This window comes from Nannospalax galili, unplaced genomic scaffold (assembly GCF_000622305.1).
Source record: "Nannospalax galili isolate Female #2095 unplaced genomic scaffold, S.galili_v1.0 scaffold741, whole genome shotgun sequence".
In the NCBI taxonomy this organism is placed as follows: Eukaryota; Metazoa; Chordata; class Mammalia; order Rodentia; family Spalacidae; genus Nannospalax; species Nannospalax galili.
In genome coordinates, this window is record NW_008346093.1 from 259,938 (window position 1) to 278,911 (window position 18,974).

At 40.6% G+C, this 18,974-nt stretch overlaps 1 protein-coding gene across 2 annotated transcripts in view; it reads right to left on the reverse strand.

Moving 5' to 3' along the window:
* Syn1 (synapsin I) overlaps positions 1-18,974 on the reverse strand; it is a 49,532-nt gene that overhangs the window by 14,774 nt on the left and 15,784 nt on the right. The window lies entirely within an intron of this gene.

Genomic DNA, 18,974 nt, shown 5'->3' on the forward strand with positions numbered 1-18,974 from the left:
ATGCATACACTGCCCAGCTTTATATGATTTCTGGGGATTCAAACCTGCGTCCTCAGTTGCATGACAAATGCTTTACCCACTAAGCCATATCTTCAGTTCCATTTTCTTGTGTTCTGTCTTTCTGTCCTTTTTTTTTGAGACGGGGTCTTTCTATGTATCCCTGGGCTTGTCTAGAACTTGTTATGTAGATCAAGCTGGATTTGAACTAGCCACAGTCCTGCCTCTGCCTCCTGATTGCTGGGATTATAGGCATGTGCTATCACATTCTAATTACTATAATAATTTCTAATTTTTATTTGCCCAAGGCTCTCTAGTTAATAAATTACCCAGAGCTGGAAGAAATTCCCCTATTTAGAAATCTCAGCCATTGACAAACTCATTGAAAAATACCCTATCAATTGGTAAACAGCTCTCCTCACCGCAGGCATTATCTTGATGTTGTCCAGTGAGGATGCTGCATCCAAACCTTTGTAGTGCCTAAATCTAACTAGAATGAAAGGCAAGGGATTCCTTAGAAGAGGTAGAATGGAGCAAAGGGATGATCTTGAAATCCCTCAGCTCTAACCTACTCACTTCTTCCTTTCTCTGACCAACTGCAGGGAATACTGAGCACAGAAATGTAGGTAGGGTGTAATATACTTCGCTTTCTTCTGTGGTACTGGGGATGAACCTAGAGCCTTGTGCATGCTAGACAAGCAGCAAGCATTTTACTGTTAAGCTATGACCTCAAACCCATGTAGGGTTTAAAATCAAGATCACTCAGGTCTCTGGACTTGACTCTCACATTTATGTATCACCTTTCTCCATAAAATTTGAATGGGAAACTCTCCAAACATCTCTCTAGATATTCTAGCACCTACAATTGGGCCTAGGTCTGTCCAACCCCTTCCAAACCCAGGCTCCTAACCCATACTCCAAAGATTCTGACTGCAGTAAGGCCCCTAGAACGAGAATTTCAGATTGGAGAACTTGGGAACATTGAAGTGTCATGCTGACCTGGATCGGCTGGAAAAGGGTTCCAATATGCCTTCTTTGGTAAGCAAAAGGATTTCCAAATTCCTCCCTATCAGACTACCCACTACTCCTATCAACAAAAACAGATATGCATGTTGGTGCATGCCTGCAATTCTAGCACGTTGGAGGCTTAGGCAGGAAGATCACAAGTTTAGGGTCAGCCTGGGCTACAAAGAATGACCCTGTCTGAAATTACAGAGCAAAACATAAAGAAAAAAATCCGGGTTCGACCTGGGTGTTCATAGGTTGATATAACACCTGCAAAACAAAACCAAATAAAACACCTAGTTCTTCTGCAGTGCATTCTAAGTCACTATGTGTGGCCCCCTAGGTCTTCTGTGGTCCTGTCTCATAGTTTTTATACTGCTGGGAAGTTCCTCCAGGCCCAAGTGTGTACTCTATATATCTGGGTGGGCTAATTTTATTTTTTGACAGTGTCCCACAATATAACTCAGGCTGACCTGGAACTTGCTATGTGCTCTATGCTCGCCTTGAATTCATGATCCTCCTGCCTCAGTCTCTTCAGTGCTGGGAGCACAGGCAAGTAACACTATGCCCAGCCAAGAATGGGTAGATTTTGAGTACCTGGTACTTATTCATTTGAGTGGGGAATGCTTGCTACAGCAATAATATCCACATAAACACCTTCACCTTAGTTATACCTATGAAGGTCTGAACCCTGTCCACCAAAAAGGGGTAAATGGCAGTCTTTGCTAGTAGGTATAACTCTAAGGGAAAGGCCTAGGTCCTGTTTTGGCCCTGGTAACTTTGTTGGTTTTGCTTCAGCTGCCTGAAAGATTTTTGTCAGCTTCTGATTATTCACCAAACCTTAGTACCAGCTCCCTATACTTATGTGACTCCCTGACTTCAGGGCCTGTTTCCCCAAATCCTCAACTTTAGCCTTTGGGAGGAAGCAGGAGGTGTCAGGGGAGGGATAAAACCTAGTATTGAAGGCCATTCTGCCAACCTGTCAATCCTACAGGTAGGGCCCATACCCAGACCCAGTGCAGCATGGACAGGGATGACAAGGCCTCAAGGTACACAGAGTCCAGAATAGCATACAAGGCTAGCTTCCTCAGATTCCTGGCATAAGCTCCTGGCAGTATCTGTACTCCTAGAATCACCTAACCCCCATCACCTTTCTAGAAAACCATTAAAGTGGCCACCCATGACAATCAGCACACCTGTATGTGACTCTCTTCAGGAGAGTTTCTATCACAGCTGAGAGGAAGTGCATAAGGGTCACAGCCCTTTGAGGTACAGCACATGAGGTCCAGCTCAGTGGGTGGCCTGGGGATTGGTCTTTCCATTACTTGAGCCTCAGTCCTTCTCCTTAAAACGGTGAGCATTGCAGTCCCCTACCCAGAACCCTTCAGAGTACTAGGGGTTGGAACATGATTAAAAGAATATTTGCTCTTTAGATTTTTTTTAGGACAAAACACATGAACTATCTTAGGATGGAGATGTGGCAGAGCACTTACTTTCCTAATAGGCACGCAGGCCTGAGTTAGATTCCTAGCCTGAACTCTGCAGCCCCCCAAATACCATGAAACTCTTATAGCAATAACTAAATGTGAAATATTAGTAACTGTGACCTAATTTCTAAACAGGCATGTGGTATACTGGTTAAGAGCATGAACCCTAGAATTGGGTCATCTGCATTCCAATCTTGCTCCCGTCATGTCCTAGCTCTGTGTTCTTGGGGAAATCAAATCCTTTCTGGGCTCCAGTTCTTGCATTTGCCAAACGGGGTTAGTAACATACATTCTTAACTCATAGGGACAATGAGGTAACATGTGAAGTGCTTGAAACAGTGCTTTGAGTGTAGTACTTTTAAATAGTAGTAGTTACAGTAAGTAAAACAATGTGCAACTTCACTAGTGATAATTATCAATAGTGATCATTACAATACTATAACTAAAGTTTGCTATGAGTAATAATAAACAATATTGGAAATAATGTATAATATTACTAGCATTAATTTAATGCACTCTGGAAACAAAACACAGTCTAACTCATGATTGGGACAATCTCCCCCAAGAATGGAGCAGATATTTAAAATGTTAATTTGTATTATTAATATAGTGATGTTTACATGCTACTTTCCATTATGTAACTCTCTCCGCTGACAAGCATCAACATTTTCAAAGACTTCTGACCAAAACCGTCCTCCTAACTGTGGCAATATTATCCACTGTGCATTCCTCACTGTGGACAAATCCCTACTTTTACAAATCTCTACTGTTGCCAAGGCTACAGAAGCTAAATCCCCAAACCCTTGGTAAACTCTTTCTTTGATTAGTCCCTTCTCCTCACTGAGAAAATCCTCTGTGTCGAAAATACCCCACTAAGAAATATCCTTTTATTCATAAATATTTAATAGACTTCTCCCCATTGATCACCTTATGAACAAATCTCTATTCACAAAAACCCAGTAGCAATCTCTTGCCTGCTGATGGACCCCAGCCACAAATATCTTGTTCATAACTACCCACCCATTGGCACCTCCCCTGCTGAAAAAATCTCTCTATTTATGAATATCCGTCTATGACATAATTCCTGTTGACAATCTCTTGTTAGCAAAATTTCCCATTCACATATTGTGATCCACTGGCTTAGCTCTCCATTTTCTATTAGGAGTGATAGACCTCCCCACCCATATTTTTCCAGTCTCTTTAATGGACCCCTTTGTCAAAAGTGATAATTCACAAATACCACCATTGATATTGATCTCATTGATAATCCTGATAAAAATCATTCCATTTATAAAAACTCATCCATCCATACATTTCATATTGATTAACTCCCATTGACACATTTCTGACCTTAGGTATTTCCAGATGGAAAATACCCCCGCTAGAATAGCTCCCAACATATACCCTGTGTGGTAAACCATCTCTCTTCACTACTCAGTGACACATGAAGTTGATTTAGGGGTGTGTGTGTGTGTGTGTGTGTGTGTGTGTGTGAGTGTGTGTGTTTACTAAGAATTGAGCCTAAGGCCTGGGGCATGCTAGGCAAGTGCTCTTGGGTTACATCTCCAGCCTGGAGAAGTCAATTTATATAAGACCAGCTATTCCTTTTTTTTTATTATTAGTGGAGCCCCACCAAAGAAAAGGATTAAGGCACAAGTTCTCTCTGGATATGAAAGTGAAGGGTCAAGAAGCTTGAGCTATTTTCTTTTGAAACAGGGTCTGGCTATGTAGCTCAGACTGGCCTCCAACACTTGATTCTCCTGCTTTAGTGTTGGGATTATAGGTATGTACCATCACCACCACACCCGATTTAAGTCTGAGATTGTTGTGTTTGTTTTGCTTTGGTTTGGGGTTTTTTTGTTGTTGTTGTTGTTTTGTTTTGTTTTGTTTGTTTTTGCGACAGGGTTTCATAGAGCCAAGGCATCCCTGGAACTCCGGATCCTCTTGCCTCCACCTCCCAAGTGGTGGGATTGCCTACATGTACCATCATGCCTGGTTTTGGTTTTCATTTAAAGGAGATTGGGGGATGGAGAGATGGTTCTGTGGTTAAGAGCACTTGCTGTACAATTGTAAGGAACAGAGTTCGGATTCCAGCACCCACGTAATAAGCCAGGCATGGTACTCTGCATGCCTTAGCCCAAGCACTAAGGGGGCAGAGATGGAAGAACTTCTGGGGCCCAGTGCCAGCCCCGTTGAAAAAATGGGATCTCGATGTTTGGTAAAAGACACTGCCTCAAAAGGAATAAGGTAGAGAATGCCCTCTCTGGCCTTTGCATTGCACAACCCCTAACATGTCCATAAACCACATGCACCTCTCATAATTTCTCTCCTCACCCTCTCACACACACAAAATAAAAAATTTTTAATTAAGAAAAAAAGAAGGCTGCTAGCCAGCCAAAGTGGCACATGCCTGTAATCCTAGCAGTTGACTGAGGCAGAAGGATTTTAAGCTCCAGGTCAGCCTGGGCTACAAGGTGAGATAGTATCAGAAAAAAAAATGACAGGAATGTAGTTGAACAGTAGAGAACTTGCTTATTCATGCTGGCAGCAATGAATGTGCCTAGGTTACACCTCATAAATGTTGACGTCTTATCTTCCACTGAGCTTGAGCCACCTGCTGAGCATTTTGTAAAGCTCTCCAGCACCTTCAGGTGGAGGTGAAACTACAGTTTCAAGTTTCCTCTCCCTGCAGCCAACCATGACATGGGAGCCTCTCTCTAACATCAGACACTCACAAATGCTCCTGATTCAATACTCATCCCCAGATGGCTACCATGTTGGTTTTTGCTTTGTTCCTGACTCTGAGACCCCTCTTAGGCAAGTCTTTGGGAGTTGTCAAGTATACCTCCATGTTATTTTTATTAAAAATATCTTATTTTTGCCGGGCATGGTGGCACACGCCTTTAGTCCCAGCACAGGGTCTCCCTGTGTCCCCAGCTGGCCTGGAACTTGCTATGTATTTCAGTCTGGCTTCGATCTCACAGAGATCTGCCCACCTTTGCCTCCAGAGTGCTGGGATTAAAGTTGTACACTACCATGCCTGGTGCTTAATTTTATTTTTAATTATGTGTATGTGTGTCTGTGTCCATGTATGGGTATGTGAATGTGAGTGCAGATGCCCAAGGAGGCCAGATCCACAGCTGTGAGTCACTTGATGTGGTTCTGGAACTCTAATCAAGTACTGAAACTTGGGGTTATAAAAGCACCCAAAAACAAAGAGCAGTGTGGCTCTATCTATCTAAATGCCCACCAAGAACAACAGTGGTGAAATCTGATCAGTTTACCTGTCCTCACCCTGGATGAATACTTTACCCTCAGGTGCCTCTCTCTGTACCAGCTTAGAAAAAAGAGTCTCCATCTCAGGAGCACTCTTGTCACCAAGTGGATTCCCACACAGGTCACAGTGATCCCAATTTCAGCGTAATTCTGTCCCCAACCCCACAGTGTCCAGAATTTTGAAGACTCAACAGTAGAGAAGTTGCTTATTCATGCTGGCAGCAATGGGAATTCCATGCATCCTAGCTAGGTTACTGACTCTTGGGGCATGGCCTCTTCCCATAGGCTTCTGAGGCGTAAAAGGGGTACTACACAATGCGCAGGGCTGATTATTTGGGAAGGTATAGTTATCTGCAGTTGTCAACTTGACACACCTGGGAACGCAGAACCTCCTTTGAGGAACTGCTTCCATCAGACGGCCCGTGGGTGTGTCTGTGGGACATTTTTTGATTGCCATCCCTGGACAGGTGGGCCTCAGCTGTATAAGAAAGATACCTGAACAAGCTAGGAGAAGAAAGCATTCCTCTGTGGTCTCTGCTTTAGTTCCTGCCTTGGCTTCCCTTGATAATTGACTATACTCTCTAAGCCAAATACACCCTTTCCTCCCCAAACTGATTTTGGTCAGTGTTTTCTTACAGCAACAGAAAGCAAACTAGGATAGAAAGGGCTCAGGGGGTAGTTTCAAAAGGCCTCTTTGAATACCAACAAGAAAGGGTAGGACCAGTCCCCGAGTAGCACTCCTGCAGCCATATTTGTCTCTTGGATGCTCTATATCCCTTGTTCTTTATGCTCCCTGATTGCGTTTGCTGATTTGCTATGTCCTTTTCTTTTTCTATTCTCCCTTTTCCTGGACCCTACTCCCTGCCATCTGCTTCTGCACAGCCCCTACTCTCAATTCCAGTCCCTGCTGTGCCTCTCTATTGCCCAAACCTTGCTGTTCCCTCTCTGGGATTCTTTTCTATTGTTGACTCCCACATACCCTCACATCCTACTTGCCCCCACATCTCTCCTAAAGCCCAGCCTTGTACAATGTCTGCAGAGTGCTGTGTGCCTCTCTGAGCACCAGCAAGAAAAGGAAGCCACGAACTTGGCTGCCTTCCCTGGTGATCCAGTGTCTACTACTGAATCTTATCCTGCAACAGTTTCTTACTTTGGACCTGGACTTCTGCTTGGCCACACTGAGCTGGTGATTCTCCATTTCCTCAGATTCATAAACCTCCCTAAGCCCAACAACCTTCCTTACCACAGCCTCAAGCCTCCAGAAAACCATTGGCTTCTAACTGGGCTGCAGCTCTGCGTGTATGCTCTTTCTTTTTTCTTCGACGTAGCGCCATTGTGTATCGCAGGCTGGCTTCAAATACTCAGTGCTACTGCTTCAGCCTCCTGAGTATCAGTATTACAGGTGTGAAGTACCACACAAAGCTCATGTGCTGTTTCTTAGCCTGGGGTCAGGTGATAAGCGTATGCTCACTGTGAAAATTCACAGAGCTATACATCGGTCAAAGTGTGACAAAGTTGACATGAACAAATCACAAGGCTTGGGAACCCGGAGGTGAAAAAAAGTTGAACTGCTTCACAGGATCTTCCTATCCCTTCCTCTCCACTGGAGACCATCTACGTACAACTGAGCTAAACAACTCTCAGAGGAGTCCCACCAACCCACACCCTGCCTGGAAATAGATGGGATATCAAAGTCAGGGTCCCAGTATATAACTGTGACCACATGATGGAGCCTGGGCATCCTTCCCACCAAGGACTCACAGTACTGCACTGGGAAAGATGGCTCCCACAAATTCGGGTCTAGCTTTTGCTTCTCCATGGTTTACAGTGAAATAGCAGACCAAAGGGGGAAAGGGTTGCCAAGCCGTCCGTGGGGAATCTAAAGCATCTGCCACCTCACTCCCACACCTGGTTCTATTTACCAGACTCAGAAGTCCTACTTTCTTTGTCCATGACAAAAATAGCCTCTGCACAGCTTCAGATACATTCTCTGGATCCAAGAAACATGACTGACTGTCCAACCAGACATCAGACTTTAAAGATAAAATGTTCTTATTAAGATAGAGTGATGCTAAATGTGTGTGTATTGGGGGGCAATGCTTGATTTCCCAGCGATTGAGGAGTGGAAGTCAGAGGATCAGGAGTTCAAGGTCAACCTTGGCCACTAGAGAGTTTGAAGTCAGCTTGGGCAACATGAGACTGTCTCACACAATAAACAAGATGATGTGACATTGATACAAGCATAGAGAAAGTGATCAGAAGAATAGAACAGAGTTCAAACCTTCTCCACACAAATATGAAATGCTAACATATGGCAGAGGTGGCACACTAGATGGGGGCATTATTTATAAGGAAAAGATGAATACCTACCTACCTGCCTAGAGTCTGCATATAGCTTTAATGTTGGAAGCTTGATCCCCAGTGTGGTGGTGTTGATGGGATAGAACTTTTAAGAGGTAGGGGCCCTGTGGAAGGTAGTTATGTCCTTGGGAATACAGCACTTGGAAAGCATTAATGTTATAATCATGGGACCCTGGTTGATTCCCTAGATGAGTTGTTAAAAAAGAGAGTCTGAATCTCCCTGGCTTCCTGTCCTGTCATATGATCATTCCCTCATTCATGCATACATTCCCAGAACAAACTACATTACTACCTCATACTGTATAGCAAAATCAATTTCAGATGAATGCTGAGTATCAATGTAAAATATAATACTTTACTACAAAGTCCCTCTTGGCCCTTGTAACTTGAGTTGTCACTTTTATCATATGTTACATCTCTGTATGTGCATGGATCTATATACAGCCTTTAAAATTTTGTCATTTTATTTTCATTTATTTTTTTAATTTTATTTATATTTTTATTTTATGTGTACGAGTGTATTGCCTGCATGTAGGTAGGTGCACCAATGTTGTGCAGTGCCCAAGGAGGTCAGAATAGGGCACCGGATCCCCTGGAACTGGAGAGAGAGAGAGAGAGAGAGAGAGAGAGAGAGAGAGATGGGGGTGCACACTTGCCACAACATATCAGAGGACAACTTTGTGGAGTCAGTTTTCTTTTTCCACTGTGGGTTCTGGGGATCTAACTTAGGTTGTTAGGTTTGTGCAGCAAGTGCTTTTACCTGCTGAACCATTTTGCTTGCCCAAATTATGACCCTTTAATTGTCAATATATTTATTCATGTATAGCATCATAAAGTTCAAATAATAAAAGTTTCATAATGTGGGGGCTGGAGAGATGGCACCCACACGGCAGCGAACAACTGTCTGTAACTCCAGTAGCAGGGGATCCGACATCCTCTTCTGACCTCCGCAGGCATTGCATAACATGGGTGCACTTACCTACATGCAGGCAATACACGCATACACATAAAATAAAAATAATAAATAAATTTTTTTTAAGTTTCATAATGTGTTTGGTGACAGTAGCACTAGATTTTCTATAGCCTGGTAGGGTCAGTCCCCCTGCCAACTTGTCTTTTCCAGGGTTCTCTTGATTATTCTTTTAAGTTTGCTTTTCTATATGCATGTTCCTATCAACTCATCTAGTTCCAGATAAAAGTTTATAAGTATATTTTTGATAGTCATATTGTTTGTAAATCAAAGACCTAAGGACATAAACTGCCCTCTTTATGATGTCAGTTCGTTCTAGTCAAGAGTATTTTTCCATTTGTTTAAGACTGTTTTTGTGTCTTTTCAACTTTTCCTTATAAATCTGCATACTTGTAAACTTTATACGGAAGTATTTAAATTTTTTTCCCTTATTCTTGAGAATTTCATACAAGGTATACATACAAGGTATACAATTAAATATCATATCTACACCCCCATTTCCCCTCCAACTCCCCCTATATCACCTTCCCAACTTCATGACTTTTTTGAATAACCCATTAAGTCCAGTTACTGAAGTATGTCTTATCTTTTTGTTGTTGTTCATAATGCTTTCTGTTATAGGGTGGTTTCTAGGTATACTATCATAACATCTATAGAGATATTTTATTATTTTTGTGGTATTTGGATCAAAACCAGGCCCTTGTTAAACAAACACTCTGCCACTAAGCTACATCCCTGACTCAGATAAGGATTTATTTATTTGGTTTTGTTTTGCTTTTTATTTGTGGTTTTTTGACAGGGTCTCTCAAAGCCCCAGCCTGCTTAGAATTCACTATGTAGCTCAGGCTGGCCTTGATCTCATAGATATTCACTTGCCTCCCCCTTCCAAGTGCTGGGATTAAAGGTGTGTGCCACCATGCCTGGTTCAGATAAAGATTTTTAAATATTTTATTATTTTTATTTTGTGTGTATGTATTGTATTGCCTGCATGTAGGTAAGTGCACCCGTGTCATACAATGCCTGCAGAGGACGGAAGAGACTGTCGGATCCCCTGGAACTGGGGTTACAGACAGTTGTTAACTGCCTTGTGGGTGCTGGGATTCGAACCCGGGTCTTCTGCAAGAACAGTCAGTGTTCTTAACCGCTGAGCCATCTCTCCAGCCCCGGATAAAGATTTTAAATGTCCTCTTACCCCTTCTTATGGCTACAGTTGTTTTTACTTATCTAATTGCATTGATTCACCATTTCCAGGACAATGTCCAAAGGAGTTGTGACAGCAAGCACTTCGCCTCATTCCTGATCTTACTGTAAACATCTTCAGTGTTGTCCATTATAGTAATAATTTTAGAGTTGAGATATATAATTTTATCATGTTAAGGCAGTATCAATTGATTTCTATTTTGAGTACTTTTTATCAGAATGGGTGTTAAATTCTGTCAAAAGTTTTTAAAATACCTATGGAAGTAATCAAATTATTTTCTCCTTAGCTCTATCAACACGTTGTATTATATTAAGGCATTATTTAAATGAAATATGCTTGCATTTCCAGAACTTTCTTTCTTTCTTTCTTTCTTCCTTCCTTCCTTCCTTCCTTCCTTCCTTCCTTTCTTTCTTTCTTTCTTTCTTTCTTTCTTTCATCTTTTTGTTGTTGGTTTGTTTTGTTTTTAGAGATAGAGTCTCACTCTGTAGCCTAAGCCATTTTTCTAAAACTCATAATATAGTCCAGGCTGGCCTTGAACCTGTGGCAGTTCTCCTGCCTCAGCCTCTGGATTGCTAGAGTGACAAGCATAAACCACCATTACTGGCTCTTCTTCATCCTTTTAAAAACTACATGATTGTTGTTGCAAATACCGAAGAAACAATAAAGCAAAACAATACAACAGGTCAGAAATATAATGTAAAGCTGGGTCTGGAGAGATGGCTCAGCAGTTAAGAGTACTGATTGCTCTTGCAGAGGACCCAGGTTCAGTTCCCAGCAACCACATGGTGGCTAACAACCGTCTGGAACTTCAGTTCCAGGGGATCTGATGCCCTCTTCTGACCTCTGTGAGCATTGTACAACACGGATGCTCTTACATACATGCAGGCAATATACTCATAAACATAAAATAATAAAAAATAAAAACACACTGTAAAGATTAACAGTGGGTCACATGACTGAGGGTCCTCAAGGACCTTAAAACTGTACTATTAAAATTGTTTTGAATTTGTTAATATTTCCAGATGTTTGCATTGATATTTATGGGTAAAATGTTATATGCTTTTATTTTTGTGCAATCAATATCATAAGTGATTTAGAAAATAATGTTCAAGTTTTAAAAAATTTTTATTATTTGGAATAGTTTACATTGTACATGTAAAAAGATAAAATTAACCCTATTGTCATAGTTTTTGTCAATTTGACACAAACCTAGATACATCTGGGAAGAGGGAATCTAAATTCAGGAACTTCCTCCATCAGACTGGCCTGTGCTTATGTTTGTAATTTTGAATTGATGTAGGAAATCACAGCCCACTGTGGATGGTACCATCCCTGGGCAGGTAGGCCTGGGCTGTATAAGAAAAGTAGCTGAGCAAGCTAGGGGAAGCAAGCCAGAGAGCAACACTCTTCTGCAGTCTCTGCTTTAATTTGTGCTTCTAGGTTCCTGCCTTGGCTGCTCAAAAAAAATGATGGCCTGTAATCTGTAAGGTGAAATAAACCCTTTCCTCCCCAACATTGCTTTTGGTAATGGTATTTGATCATAGCAACAGGAAACCAAACCAGGTTTGGTTTATCTCTGTCTTTTTTGAAATAGGGTCTCACTGTGTAGCCCAGGCTGGCCTGTAGGACACTCATCTTAACTAGTTATTCTCTATGGTTCTATCTTCCTATTTCTAGCTTGCAATGAAAAAAATTTAAATGACCAATCTATTTTTTGTTCTTTGTTTCTGCTTTCTCCAGCCCTCTAATATCTATAAAATCAATTTCTTCTGCTTAGCTCTTCAGAACATTTATTGTATTATATGGAATAAAGTGTTGCCTGATTTTAAAACTGAAAATAAAGCTAACTAAAATCATAAGTAAAGTTGTAATTTTGTCTTTTCACACTAGCAACCACTAGATGACAGAACAGTGTTAGAATTCCTCTAAAGCCATTTGAAGAGAACTGTCTGACCTTGAAGTTCTGCACAAGTGGAAAGTGAAGATTAAGGTAAAGTTATAAACTGTCTGAGCATTAAAGGCATGCACCAACATGCACACAGATCCCATCAGCAAAGGCTGGTGTTCTAGATATTTTTTTAAACAGTTCTGGCCAGGCATGGTGTCATATGCCTGTAATCCCAGTACCCAAGAGGCTGAGGCAGGAAGATTTTGAGTTCCAGGTCAAGTTGGGGGCTACATAGTGAGACCGTGTTTCAAAAATAAAGGGGGGCGGGCAGGAGTAGTAGCACATGGCTTTAATTCCAGCACTTGGGAGGCAGAAGCTGGCAGATCTCTGTGAGTTGAAGGCCAGCCTGGTCTACATAGTGAGTTCCAGGCCAGCTGGGGCTACAGGGAGAAAGACCAAAAAAAAGACAATATCTAACACAAAAAATTATTAATGGAGGAATATATGAATAAAAAGAATATTGAAACAAATTTAAAGTTGCAAACATAAGAATAAAAGAAGGGGTTAGAGAATATCTCAGTGGTAAGCACTGCCCTAGCATGCACAAGTCCATAGGCTCAAATACCAACACCACAAAAAAAAATCTATATTTATCTTGGTATGGTGGCACATGCCTTCAATCTTAACTCTTGGGAACCAGGGCAGAAGGATTTCAAGTTCAAGAACCGCTTGGGCTACATAGTGAGTTAAAGGCCAGCCTGGACTCTTAAAGAAAAAAAGGAATAGGAACTGGAGAGATGGCTCAGCAGTTAAGACCACTGGCTGCTCTTGCAGAGGACCTGGGTTTGATTCCTAGCACCCACATGGCAGCTAACAACCATCCTTAACTCCAGTTCCAGGGGAATCCAACGTCATCTTCTGACCTCTATAGGCACTGTACCACACAGGTGCACTTACATACATGCAGGCAATACATTTATACACATAAAATAAAAATAATAAATAAAATATTAACAAAAAAGAAAAGGGGTAAAAGAAGGAAAAATTTGCAAACATGAATTCTGTCTTATCAATAATTCCATTAAATGTAAATGAATTAAACACTCTATATTTAAAAGGCAAAGATAAACAGAATGGATAGAAAACATGAGCCAACTATATGCTGTCTATAAGACACACTATTTATTTATTTACTTATTTTTAATAATTGTGTTTGCATATGTGTGTAAATGTACAATATGATTCTTAAAGCAATTTTATTACATTTATTTATTAAATTTGTGTGTGCGTGTGTGTGTGTGTGTGTGTGTGCGTGTGTGTGTACTCACATGAGCATGGATGCCACAATGCACCATGTGGTGCTCAGAGAACAATATTTAGAAGTTTTATCCTTCCACCATGTGGGTCCTGGGGCATTGAACTTAGGTTGTCAGTCTTGGCAGCAAGTGCCTTTACATGATGATCCATCTCACAGGCCCAAGAGACACATTTTAGATTCAAATATAAAATAAAATTAACATGGATAGATGAAGAAAAATTACCATGTAAATTATAGCCAAAAAAGAGCTAGAATGTATAGATTAATATCATATAAAAAGACTTTGAAATAAATTGTCAGTAGAGATAAAGCATATTTTGAAATAATAAAAGGTCAGTCTATCAAGAAGATGTACCAATAAACACATACACAAGTAACAACAGAGCTCCCAAATACATAAAACAAAACAGACAGAATTGGAGGGAGAATGGACAATTTAACAATCCTTGAAACTCTAATATCCTACTTTAAAATGGATAAAACCGTGCCAGACATGGTGGCGAATGCCTTTAATCCCAGCACTTGGGAGGCAGAGGCAGGCAGATCTCTGTAAAATCAAGGCCAGCCTGGTCTACATAGTGCATTCCAGGCCACCTGGGGCTATAGGGAGACCGTGAATCAAAAAGACCAAAAAATAAAAATAAAATGGATAAAACCAAAGCCAGGCATGGTGGTACATGCCTGTAATTACAGCATTTGGGAGGCTGAAGCAGGAAGATTGCCAAAAGTTTGAGATCAGCCTGTGCTATATAGTGTAAAACATGCCAGCCAGAGGATTTATAGCAAGATCCTGTTTTTTAAAAAAAGATTTTAAAATTATTTTTAATAACGTGTATCTGTGTGTGTCTATGTGTGGATATGTGCATGTGAGTGCAGGTGTCTATGGAAACCGGAGGTGTTAGATTCCCATGGAGCTGGAATTACAGACAGTTGTGAGCCAACTGATGTGGGCACTGGGGACCGAACTCCGGTCCTCAGCTACAGCAGTACACATTCTTAGGCACTAAGCCGTCTCTCAGTCCCAAGATCCTGTCTTAAAAAATAAATGGAGGGCTGGAGAGATGGCTCAGTGGTTAAGAACATTGGCTGCTCTTACAGAAGACCAGGTTCGGTTGTTACATGACGGTAACAACCATCTGTTACTCCAGTTTCAGGGGAATCTAACACCCTCTTCTGGCCTCTGTAGGCACTGCATGTACATGGCACACATATACATGTAGGAAAAATACTCATACACATAAAATAAAATTAAAATACAGAAAAATTTACAGAAAAAGGGTTGGAGAGTTGGCTCAGCTGTTAAGAGCACTGGCTGCTCTTGCAGAGGACCCAGGTTTGAGTCCAGCACCCACATAGAGGCTAACAACCATCTGTAACTCCAGTACCAGGGGACTCTGACGCTCTTTTCTGACCTCTGTGGGCATTGTATGACAGGGGTGCACTTACATACATGCAGGCAATACACTAATACACATAAAAGAAAATTTTTTTAATTACAGAAAATAGCCTTATGTAACCCAGAATAATAAAATGAAATAAAGAAAAAAATGCCCTATACTAGACGTTCCTTCTTGGTGAATTCTACCAAATATTAAAAATAGTACCAATTTCCAAAACCAAAAATAGAGGAGGAAGAAATACTGTAAAACTCTTTCCATGAGGACAACATCATCTTGCTACCTAAACTAGATATATATCATTAGAAAAGAAAACTACAGGCCAATATCCCTTATGAATATAGATACCATGACCCTCCAACAAAATACTAACTGAAACTCACGAAGGGTTTACACTATGACCAAGTGAGTTTTAGCCCAGTAATACAAATTTCTATAACCAGCCACATTGTAAATAAATTCATGAAACTACCAACTTACATGAAAATCAATTCATGCAATAAAGTACATTCATAGAATAAAGGACAAAAACCACACAATCTTGTCAATAAACAGCTAAAGCATTTTACAAAGCCCAACATATTTTCTTGATAAAAACAATCACTAGGAATAGAAGGAGAGCTTTAACAACACAAAGAGCCATTAAGATAAGCCAGGTGCACAGATTTAATGGTTTTACATTTATTAAGTAATTTAATTCCCACACTAACTCTATGGTGCAAGAAATATTATTGCTGGGCATAGTAGCACATGCCTTTAATCCTAGCACTTGGGAGGCAGAGGCATGCGGATCTCTTGTGAGTTGGCGGCCAGCCTGATCTACATAGCAAGTTCCAGGCCAGCTGGCATTACATAGAGACACTGCCTCAAAAAAGACCAAAAAAAAAAAAAAAAAGGAAGGAAGGAAGGAAGGAAGAAAGGAAGGAAGGAAGGATATAATTACCTACAATTTACAAATTAGTAAACTGAGATGCATGACATTTAATAAGTTCTCCCATGCTAGTAGCTACTAAGTAGTAGAGAGTGTGTGCTTTCTGTGCTTTTACTTGGGGGGGGTCTTTTTGTGACAGGGTCTCCCTGTAGCCCCAGCTGGCCTGGAACTTCCTATGTAGACCAAGTTGGCCTTGAACTCACAGAGATCCACCTGCCTCTGCCTCTCAAGTGCTGGGACTAAAGGCATGCGCCACCACGACCAGCATGAGCATCCTCTTTTTTTTTGAGAATCCTGCTCTTAAATACATTCTGCTTAAAGAATGTGGAATAATAGGGATGATAAACAAATCGCATTTCCTTAAAACTAATGATTTGGCTGGGCATAGTGGTGTACGTCTTTAATTGCAGAACTCTGTGAGATGGAACCACCCTGGTCTATAAACTGAGTTACAGGCAACCTAGGGGTATAGGGAGATCCTGTCTCAAAAACTAGCCCCCTAAACTAATGAGTTGATCTTTGCTATAATTAAACTTAACTCATAACACTGCTAATTTATATGAGTGACTATATTTGCAATATTAGTAGATATGTCAATAATGCTGAATTACCTCTGATATTTAATTATAATTTAAGCCGTAAAGCTAGTAATGTTTATAAGTAAATATAATTTGTCACATTGGTAAAAATTTGCAATTAGTTGTAAACTTTGATGGATTTACTAACAACGATTCAATTTCTCTTTGTAATTAAAATTTGATTCATAATCATATTTAGAAATCAAATTCACCATAATGTAAATATCATTCATGATAATAGCGACTGAAATGTTAACCATATCGTTTTTAGCAACTATATATTATTACTCTTTTTTTTTTTTGGTCTTTTTGAGACAGAGTCTCCCTGTAGCTCCAGCTGTCCTGGAACTCTCTATGTAGACCAGGCTGGCCTTGAACTCACAGAGATCTGCCTGCCTCTGCCTTCTGAGTGCTGGGATAAAAGGCATGCGCCACCATGCCCAGCTATATTATTACTCTTACTTTGTAGCACTGGTAATAATTTGTATTTGTAACAATATTTTACTCTATATATATACAATGATTTTGTTTCTTTTAGTAATTATTACTTAATGTACAATATAAGTTCTAATCATAGATATTGATAACCTTAACACTTGTAATAAATTATAATATTAGCTGTTATATTTGATATTAGTAAAATGATTGTTCCTTCAAAAAAAAATTTTAAGACCAGGTATTCCTGCAACCCTGCTGGCCTGGAACTCCCTATGTAGATCAGGCTTGCCTCAAATTCACAGAGATCTGCTTGCCTCTGCCTCCAGTATGCTAGGATTAAAGGAGTCCACTACCACACCTGGCCTAAATTTTTAATTTTCTTTTTATTTCATGTCTATGAATACTTTACCTGCATGTATGTTAGTGTACCATGTGTATGCAATGCCTGCATAGGCCAGAAAAGGGCATCAGATCACCTGAAACTGGAGTTACAGTTGTTAGCTACCATGTAGGTGCTGGGAACTGAATCCAGGTCCTCTGCAAGAGCAGGCAGTGCTTTTAACCACTGAGCCATTTTCTCCAGCCCCATGATGGTTTCTATTTGATAGTTACAAATTATAAAAAAATTTTTTTCTCCTTTTGAGACAGGGTCTCCCTGTAGCCCCAGCTGTCCTGGAACTCACTATATAGACCAGGCTGGCCTTGAACTCACAGAGATCCACCTGCCTCTGCCTCCCAAGTGCTGGGACTACAGGCGTGCACCACCACGCCCGGTAGTTCAAATTATAAAACTTTTATGGGCGCATAATTTGTAATACTGTTATCTATAATCTTTGATGATGCTAATAATGATTATTTGGCTTCTCTGTAGCCCAGCTGTCCTCAAACTCATAATCCTCCTGCCTCTGTCTCCTAAGTGCTAGAATCACAGGTTTCATCAACACACCTAGATGATTATTGCTCATGGACTGGAAGAATTAATATTGTGAAAATGACCATCGTACCAAAACCCATTTATAGATTCAATGCAATGCCAATCAAAATCCCCATGACATTTTTCATAGAATTGGAAAAAAAATCTTAAGATTCATATGGAAGCACAAAAGACCTCGGATAGCCAAAGCAACCCTGAGTGAGCACTAAGAGCAATGCCAGGGGGATTACTATACCAGATTTTAAGCTGTATTACAGAACTATAGTCATAAGAACAACATGGTACTGGCACAAAAATAGACCCATAGATCAGTGGAACAAAATTGAAGACCCAAATATGAGTACATGCAATTTCAGCCACCTGATATTTGATAAACGGGCCAAGAACATTCACTGAAGACAGAATGTTCAGCAAATGGTGCTGGCAAAACTGGATCTCCACATGTAGAAGAATGAAACTAAACCCCTATCTTTCACCTTGCACAAAAGTCAATTCCAAATGGATCAAAGACCTCAATGTAAAGCCTGAAACTCTGAAACTGTTAGAAGAAAACATTGGCAAAAACCTACAAGATATAGATGTGGGAAAGGATTTTCTAAACTGGACATCAATTTCTCAGGAAACAGGGTCAAGAATCAACAAATTGGACCTCATTAAACTAAAAAGCTTCTGACCATCAAAGGAGGCAACCAGGGAAGTGAAGAAAAAACTCACAGAATGGGATAAAATCTTCACCAGCGACACATCTGACAGAGGTTTCACATCCAGGATATATAAGGAACTAAAAAAACAGAGAATCAAGACAGGAAGTAACCCAATTAAAAGATGAGCTAAGGAGCTGAACAGAGAGTTCTCAAAAGAAGAAGTAAAGATGGATAAGAAGCATCTTAAAAGATGTTCAACATCACTAATAATTAGGGAAACGCAAATTAAAACCACTTTAAGATTTCTTCTTACTCCAGTCAAACTGGCTAAGATCAAGAGAACAAATGATACCAAATGTTGGAGAGGATGTGGGGAAAGGGGAACACTCATCCACTGCTGGTGGGACTGCAAGCTTGTTCAACCCCTATGGAAAGCAGTGTGGAGAACTCTTAAACTACAAATGGCTGGGCATGATGGTGCACGCCTGTAGTCCCAACACTTGGGAGGCAGAGGCAGGCAGATCTCTGTGAGTTCAAGGCCAGCGTGGT